Source organism: Camelina sativa, chromosome 13 (genome assembly GCF_000633955.1).
Source record: "Camelina sativa cultivar DH55 chromosome 13, Cs, whole genome shotgun sequence".
Classification (NCBI taxonomy): domain Eukaryota; kingdom Viridiplantae; phylum Streptophyta; class Magnoliopsida; order Brassicales; family Brassicaceae; genus Camelina; species Camelina sativa.
The window spans coordinates 13,848,190-13,857,280 of NC_025697.1; positions in this window are offsets into that span (position 1 = coordinate 13,848,190).

Consider the following 9,091-nt stretch of genomic DNA (forward strand, 5'->3'; position numbering starts at 1 on the left):
AAAACCCTAAATCTAGACAAAACACTATAAATACTCTTCTAAGCCCTAGGATTTAGAGTGTGCACATTTTGGAGCAGCCAAAAGACACGACCAGAGGAACAGCCGACGACCAGATCCTTTTCTCGTCCCTCTCTTTGAAGCTTTGAGATCCACCAACTCTTTCTATTCTATTTGCTTTGTACTTTGTTTCTAAGGAAGAATATCCTACACTTTGTTTGACAATCATTGAAATAATATCTAAATCCCTTTTCTCTATTTATTCTTTTATGTTTATGATTTTATTAAACCTTGCTTAACCTCGCTCGCTAGTGTTAGGATTACCAGAGCAAAGTTGGCTTGGGTGTGTGTTTATGTAACATGGAAAGATTATTGCCTATGCGTCGCGGTAGTTGTGAAAGCATGAGGACAACTATCCTATTAATGATTTGGAGATGGCTGATGTAGTTTTTGCCCTGAAGACGTGAAGGTTATTTCCTATACTTCTTTCTCTTCCACTTCTCTCTCTTTTGCCACGAATTCTTTCTCTGTTTCTCAACTCTCTCTGTAGCGACTCTTTCTTGTTGAGAATGAGTAGTATCAAGCCGCTTTGGCCAGATACTTACAAACCCTAACTCAATTACCTAATTCTCTGTTTCTCTCTCCATGTTCTGTTTTAAGGTTTAAAGCACATCTTTAATGAGAATTTGAGAACTCGAATTGCTCCTTTTCAACCCAAGCGAGTTCAGTCCAGAACCCTTGTTTTGTCTACTCAATCCAATTTCTTGAAAGGTTTGTTCTTTCTCCTCGTTAACGTTTTCTACTTTTGTTGGTTGAATTTAGAGTTTTGATTGCTTAGTTTATGACATTGTGCAAAAGGGTTATTGAGTAATTTCGAGAATTAGTGTAATTATATTGGATTTAATATGAATTCGAGGGTTTTTGATAATTTGGATTGTTATGGTTGGTGTAGTTTAAAGATATATATGATAATGTTTAGAGAGAGTTTTTGTTCTTGTCCTGAAACATCGATTTGATTGTGGTTGTCTTCAATTTTAGCTTTAAGAGAATCATGATTTTGATTCTAATTTGATGTTAACAAATTCATTTGCTCCCATTTTTTCAGGTAAGAGATTTCACTATCTAACATTAGCCCTTGTGCCTGCATTAAAGTATATGACAGATTAAAGATCTTAAAGACTGATACAATTGAAGATTGTCTAAAAGCATATAAGTAGTAGTCCTTCACATGGGTTCTTAATAATATAAAGTGAATGAGAGAAAGAATAACTGATTCTTATTTCAAAACATTTGAGAACTTTTTTAGAGACTCCTCTAGTTGGTTGTGATTTTTAATTTTTGTTTAAATTTTAAATAAATAACTGAATAGAATAATAAATATTAAAATAATATATTTGATAAATTGTGAGTGTCTATCTATTGTATATGCTCTAAATATTCTAGATATCATAACTCAACTAAACTAGAATAGATTAATAGGAAACTGTGAAAACCCATTCAAGAACTCAAACAACAGACCACAAGCAAGCCTCATATGGTATCTAACCACTTAGATGGCTTAACTTCTATTTTTGGATTTTATGAGATTATTTATGCATAAACATTCAGGTTCGATTGGTTTAAGAAACTTCCTACACTAGCTTTCGTTGGCTGCCTAGGTTATTTTGTTCATCTACTTTTTTCCAGCAATTAACTATCATTTTTTAAGCGCCAATTCACCTCATATTAATAGCTAGGTGAGCAATCTAGTTCATGCATTAGGAACTCTTAAGAATTAAGATGATTCCCTAATCTAACTATTCTAAATTAATGATTCTTAAATTTTCTTTGAATACCTTTCTTTTTACATTAAAAACAAAATAAAATAAAAATAAAAGGGTAAAAAACAAAAGAAGAGGTATTCATTTAGTTGCATTAATTGATCTAAAAGATATTTTGTAATTCTAAAGTTTTCTCAAAAAAAAAAAAAGATTTGTAAACAAAATCAGAATTCTCAAAGGAAGGATTTTTCATTTTACTTTCATTTTGTATTGCTAGGTTTGATTATCAAAGACCACATCATATGGTAGTCTTTAACCAAAATAAAATCATCATGTTACTCAAATCTCACAAAGATCTTCGAATTGAAAGATGTTTTGACGATTAAAATTAAGACGTGATCACGTGAATGGGATATTTCAACAACAATTTCAACCAAGATTTGGGCCTTCTTTTTGCTTTTTACAATGTGCGATAGAACATTATATTCCGATCCTTTACATTATTCATCTAATTACTAAATCCCTACGATATGGTAAATTAAATAGATACCCCCAAAAAGAAACCAAATACAAGACAAAAAGTTAGAATAGAAATAGAAAAATAAAAATAAATTGAAGAAAAAAGGAAGAGAGCTTTTTAGATGGTTGGTTCTAATACGAAAGACACGAAGGAAGTCATGTCTTGTCCATTTTGACAGAAAGCGTTTCAAAGCCAAATTGATGGGCTTGATTTGATTTTCAAATCATGAATCTGTTACTTCAGAACAATTTATATACAATTATTATAGCCTACTAATACCCTAGCTTGTCTTTTGTTTCTTGTAGGTCTACGCATAAATAAACCCTACCGAAGAATCTTTAGACCAAACCATGAAATAAGAGATAGCGCTATCGTTGGCTAGGTTATCCCACATATGTGTCATGGTTTAAAAAATGTGAGGTGTTTTGAACGGATGGTCGATAGCATCAATCGAGAAATTACATTACTATTTGGGGTTGTTATTGACTTGTGCACGTTAAAGAAAAGTTAAAAAACGAATAATTATCGAATCTTCAAAAAATATCTAGGAAAAAATGTCTTCTTGAAATGTGTTAATCTTCATCCTTTTGTTTTTTTATAGGAAGCTTTTTATTTTCAAATTGGAAAAAAAAAACAAGAAAACAGAACAAATGCAAAAGTTTTAACATACATAACATTGAATAACTAGGAAGTAAAAAAGTAACAATAAGGTGACAGAAATATCTTTTTGAAATTTTTATTTTCATGAAATTATTTGAAAACACTGTGAAATATTTGTAACATAGTATTTTCTATGAGTACGTCTAATTTATTAAGTGAAATTTTCTAAGCAAAACATGTGATTTTTTTTGGTACAATTTTTTTTGTCTATATATTTTATGCAAAAGCTTAGTTCCATCGAAACTCTACTCTCGTAATAATTTGCCAATTTGAATTAGATCCAGCTCAAGAATACTTGTTATGGGACAAAAACGAATTAATTAATATAGTCAAGCACCATATTCTAAATATCATGTACTAGAGTCTCTAGACATTGACACTTTGTCTATGCATGAGACAAAAAATCTAGGCATTACGAATATCTCTATTTAAAAGTGAATCTTAGATTGTCTTTCAAATTTAAAACAACTCGAAACCATTCATAGCTAGACACAAAAACATGAATCTCTATATTGTCGACTTGATCGTATGATCTTCAAGTTTGCACCAAACTTTAAACAAACTAAAAAAGTTATCAACATTTCTTACACTATAAAAAAACATGGAATTGCCGACCGTAAATTGCGACTTAAAAAGCAGTCGTTAAATTTAGCGAGTGAATTGCGATTGTTTTGTCACTAAATGACTACTAAAATAAAACAGTCGCCTAGTAGGCGCTAATTCGAGACTGATGCATAATGTCGCAGTTTAGTCGCAATTTTGCGACTTATTTTGGAGACCAATTTTACAGTCGCCAAAAATTGCGACTAAGCAGCTACTCATTAGCGACTGATATATTTAATTTGGGCCTTCAACCAAATTTGGGCCGTAACAAAACGGCGAAAACCCAAATCAATCTCATCTTCATCACATGTTTACCCTAATCCCTCATTTTTCTTCATCCGCTGAAGCAAACCCTAGATCGAGAAATTGCTCTCAATCGAGAAAACCCTAGATCTTCATCCATGTCTTAGTATCTCTCGATTTTGATAGCTGGAGTAAAGAGAAGAGGAGGAGNTGAGGATGACGGTGCAAGGGAATCAAATCTCCCAGCTGATGTACTCGCTTCTTTACATGACATGCTTGTCCAACCAGGCCGTGAGAAGTATACCACTGTCCTCTCTCCCTCATTAGAGCGTGGAACCACTTGGTAAGAATTTGGATTAGAATTTTGGATTTTGGATTAGAATTTGATTGTGTTTGTTTGTTTGTGATTAGAATTTTTAGAATTTTGGATTGTTTGTGATTGTTTGTGATTGTTTGTGATTAGAATTTTTAGAATTTTAGATTGTTTGTGTTAGTTTGTGATTAGAATTTTACTTGGATTGATCGATTTGTCTGTGTTTGATTAAAATTTTACTACTGATTTGTTTGTGTTTGAAGGTTTGTNCTATCCACCTCCGACAAATCTGTTCCAGAACTCGAGGAGCTTTCCTGGAACATCCCCTTTCAACGAAGCTCCAATCATGTGTCCTTTTCCTCAACCTCTCGCCTCCGCGACGAATCCACCAGAATTCTCGAGTCAACTTCGAGAGTCTCCTCAACCGTCAGTCACGAATCATCATCGACAGTCTCCTCAAATCTCGAATCTACCTCGACAGTCTCCTCTACCTCGACAGTCTCATCGACCACCCTCTTCTCAACCTGGTCAACCTCGAGCAGCTTCTGCATCGCTTCACAGTTCTCAAGCGCAAAACTCACATGAGGAAGAAGCTGATTCTGAGGATGACGGTGCAAGGGAATCAAATCTCCCAGCTGATGTACTCGCTTCTTTACATGACATGCTTGTCCAACCAGGCCGTGAGAAGAATACCACTGTCCTCTCTCCCTCATTAGAGCGTGGAACCACTTGGTAAGAATTTGGATTAGAATTTTGGATTTTGGATTAGAATTTGATTGTGTTTGTTTGTTTGTGATTAGAATTTTTAGAATTTTGGATTGTTTGTGATTGTTTGTGATTGTTTGTGATTAGAATTTTTAGAATTTTAGATTGTTTGTGTTAGTTTGTGATTAGAATTTTACTTGGATTGATCGATTTGTCTGTGTTTGATTAAAATTTTACTACTGATTTGTTTGTGTTTGAAGGTTTGTTAAAGACAAGTCATCACTTACCCAAAAGATTACAAAAGTGTTTACAAACAAGTTTGATGGTCCATATTACAGTTGGGGTTGTGTTCCGAATGCAAGAAGAGAAGGTTACTTCTTGGAATTCGCGGTAAACTTCTACTCCTTTCAATATGATTTCTGTATTTATAGTTTTCTTTTCTTGGTTTTTTTTATCACTAACACTAGTCTTCTTTTGTAGAAAACACACACCTGGAATCCCTCTCTAACCGGTGTGGTTCAAGCAAAGTTCTATAGCATTTTTCAAAACCGTATGAAAGACATGGTTTCCAAGGCAGCAGCTCAGCGAGAGGAAGTGAAACCGAGGTGGATTGAGAAAACTCTTTGGAAAGAAATGTGTGACTATTGGAACACAGAAGAAGTCATGGCAAAGAGTGCAACCACTTCAGCAGCTCGAATGTTTGACCGTAATGGTCTTGGCCCTCACAAGCATGTATCAGGGCCGAAGTCTTACTTACAAATCGAACAAGAGATAGTGAGTTACATCATAACCTTTTCATTGTTTAATTACTTGACATCAGATGGTTCCTAATCTTTTTATTGTCTAACATTTCAGGAAGTAGAATTGGGAAGACCGCCAACTATTCCTGAAGTTTTTCTCATGACTCATACCAAAAAAGATGGTCCTTTTGTGGATAAGAAAGCGCAAGCAGTTCATGAGGCATATAAGAAAAAAAAGGGAAACTAAGTTGGCTGCTCAGGATAATGATAAGTCATTTGAGGGTACTTCACGCCGATCAGAGCTATCTCACGAGGAGGATGATGAGCTCTTTCTTCAGGTAATTTGCTTTTTCTAATAATCTATTAAGTTTTTCATTGTTAGNGTCCATATTACAGTTGGGGTTGTGTTCCGAATGCAAGAAGAGAAGGTTACTTCTTGGAATTCGCGGTAAACTTCTACTCCTTTCAATATGATTTCTGTATTTATAGTTTTCTTTTCTTGGTTTTTTTTATCACTAACACTAGTCTTCTTTTGTAGAAAACACACACCTGGAATCCCTCTCTAACCGGTGTGGTTCAAGCAAAGTTCTATAGCATTTTTCAAAACCGTATGAAAGACATGGTTTCCAAGGCAGCAGCTCAGCGAGAGGAAGTGAAACCGAGGTGGATTGAGAAAACTATTTGGAAAGAAATGTGTGACTATTGGAACACAGAAGAAGTCATGGCAAAGAGTGCAACCACTTCAGCAGCTCGAATGTTTGACCGTAATGGTCTTGGCCCTCACAAGCATGTATCAGGGCCGAAGTCTTACTTACAAATCGAACAAGAGATAGTGAGTTACATCATAACCTTTTCATTGTTTAATTACTTGACATCAGATGGTTCCTAATCTTTTTATTGTCTAACATTTCAGGAAGTAGAATTGGGAAGACCGCCAACTATTCCTGAAGTTTTTCTCATGACTCATACCAAAAAAGATGGTCCTTTTGTGGATAAGAAAGCGCAAGCAGTTCATGAGGCATATAAGAAAAAAAAGGGAAACTAAGTTGGCTGCTCAGGATAATGATAAGTCATTTGAGGGTACTTCACGCCGATCAGAGCTATCTCACGAGGAGGATGATGAGCTCTTTCTTCAGGTAATTTGCTTTTTCTAATAATCTATTAAGTTTTTCATTGTTAGGTAATTATAATAACTTTTTCTCTCTGTTTTGTTTATGCAGTCTACTTTCATAAATGATAGAGGAACATACTTTGGAGTTGGAAGCCTAGGAAGTTACATCAACGGGAAGCGGAAGTACCCTAGAAGCTCTTCTACTTTCACAACCCTGCAACAACAGCTTGAAGACGCTAACCGCAAAATAGAGCAACAAGCAGCTCTACAAGCAGAGCGTGACGCAAAGGCTTCACAGGTTGCAGCTGAGGCTTTACGGGTTGCATCTGAGCAACAAGCAGAGATCTCACGCTTGGTGAGCTTCCTCAAGACTAACCCAAACTATGTCCCCTTCCTCGAGTCTCAAACCAATGACCCAAACCCTGCTGATGTTCAAAGTTAGGTTCCCTCATGATTATGAAAACTTTTGTAATATTTGCAACACTCTAGGATATTTGGATGTTTTTTGGAACTTTTGCAACTTTTGTAAAAAAGATGGTACTTATGTCTTAGTTTTCTTAATCAGTTTTGGTATTACAAAATCAAATAATGCATTTTTACCAGAATTTTTTTAAAAACATTATAATTAAACAGTCGTAAAACAGTCACCAAAATGTAAATAAAACAGTACCCAAAACAGTCGCAAATGAGTAACCATATCAGTCGCTAAAGCGTTGCAATTCAGTCGCAAATTTAGCGACTGTTTAGCGAGGGAAGAACGACCTCAATTATCAGTCGCCAATTAGTGTGATTGATTATAGTTTTAGGAACTAATTACTAGGCCAAACGAAAGATAAGCAAATGAATGTGAGTTATGATGCTTTACTTTTAATTTTTTCATCACCGTTAAACTATGGATTTTTGAATAAGAGACCAGTTTGAAAGATTAAAATGCATCCACAAAATACTACACGTTATTTTCCTCAATTAATTTTGAAATACTTGTGTTTGAATCTATGTTGTATGGAAGCAGAAGCCAATATGCAGAAGTAAAATATTTCGAAAATAATATATATTAATAAAATTAGGACATGAATACTCTTTGAAAACATCAATATAATATTGCAATATATAGAATATATAAATATTAAATATTTAACTAAGAATAAAGATTAAAATACTCAAATTCATAAATAGGATTTTATATATCATGTATTATTGTATATGTGTATTTTAAATTAAATAAATTAGTTTTTATGGTACATAATTAAACAGTATATATATCATAAATCAAAATATTTTCAAATTATTTATTTATTAAATTTCTAAATAAGAAATGTAAGATTTTGTCGCGTTTCCGTAACATTTTTTGTGTTTCAAAAAGTTGATTTTCTGAAAACAAGAAACGAACTTCGGAGAGACCTCCATGCAACCTAGGTTTGAATGTTTTGCCAAAATCTGTTAGTTTAAAATAAAAATGTTGTTTTAACATTGTTTGGTTGTTTCAAAATAATTGTTATTTTGGAGCTTTAACATGCACATTTTCATAAAATACATAATTTGACTTTAAGTAAAAGAAATACAAAAATATAGAGAACAAAATGCCAAACGTCAAGTTGTGAAAATTGTTATAATAACACATTATTATTATGAAAATGAGATAATAATTTTAATAGATAATTTCGAATATGTTGGTAATATGCTTCTCAATGACTTGTCAATTATATTTTCCCAGTTTAAGTCAATATCTTTCATTTGTTAAGAGTGGGAAACTAGCAAGAATCCAACCCAAAAATAAATTTAACAAGTTTAAGATGTGATTGTAGTTACTATACTAAATATTCTTCTCAGTTTATATGTGGTCTTCCGTCATCTAGCATTGTGCGTTGTTGATATAATCAACAGATCGAGTAAAACTTAGCTTTACATCTTTGCGTTAGGAGATCATGCATTGTTGTTCTCTTTACTATTATATTATCAATTTAACTCGCAAATCTTTCTTTAGCCAGTTTGACGATCTAACATAATTATTTTGGCCTCAAATCATATTTTTTTCACTTTTGGTAGTACAGATTTTGGACGATTTTCCTTCTATCATTTTGTTTACATCTAAATTACTGTACTTGGTATTTGCCAATCAATTTTTTTTTTTTTTAAAGAATGAGGTTGAACCGGACTATAAATAATTGTATAATCATATACATCGCTCCACACCGGGTTGGTATATATTTGGCCGATGTAATGGAGTGAAAAATAGATGGTTCTCATAGCTCAGGTAAAGCAAATATTCATAAAGATCAAATTATTAACCAATCAACATAGAGTTATATTGGCTATGAACGAATCATTCAACAGCAAAGATACTGCAGCTAACACTTCGATGTCTTTTTTATTATTCCTATGTTACTTTTAGTAAATAGAAAGTTGAAGCTAGTATTGTTAACTTCACTCTCAAGAAAA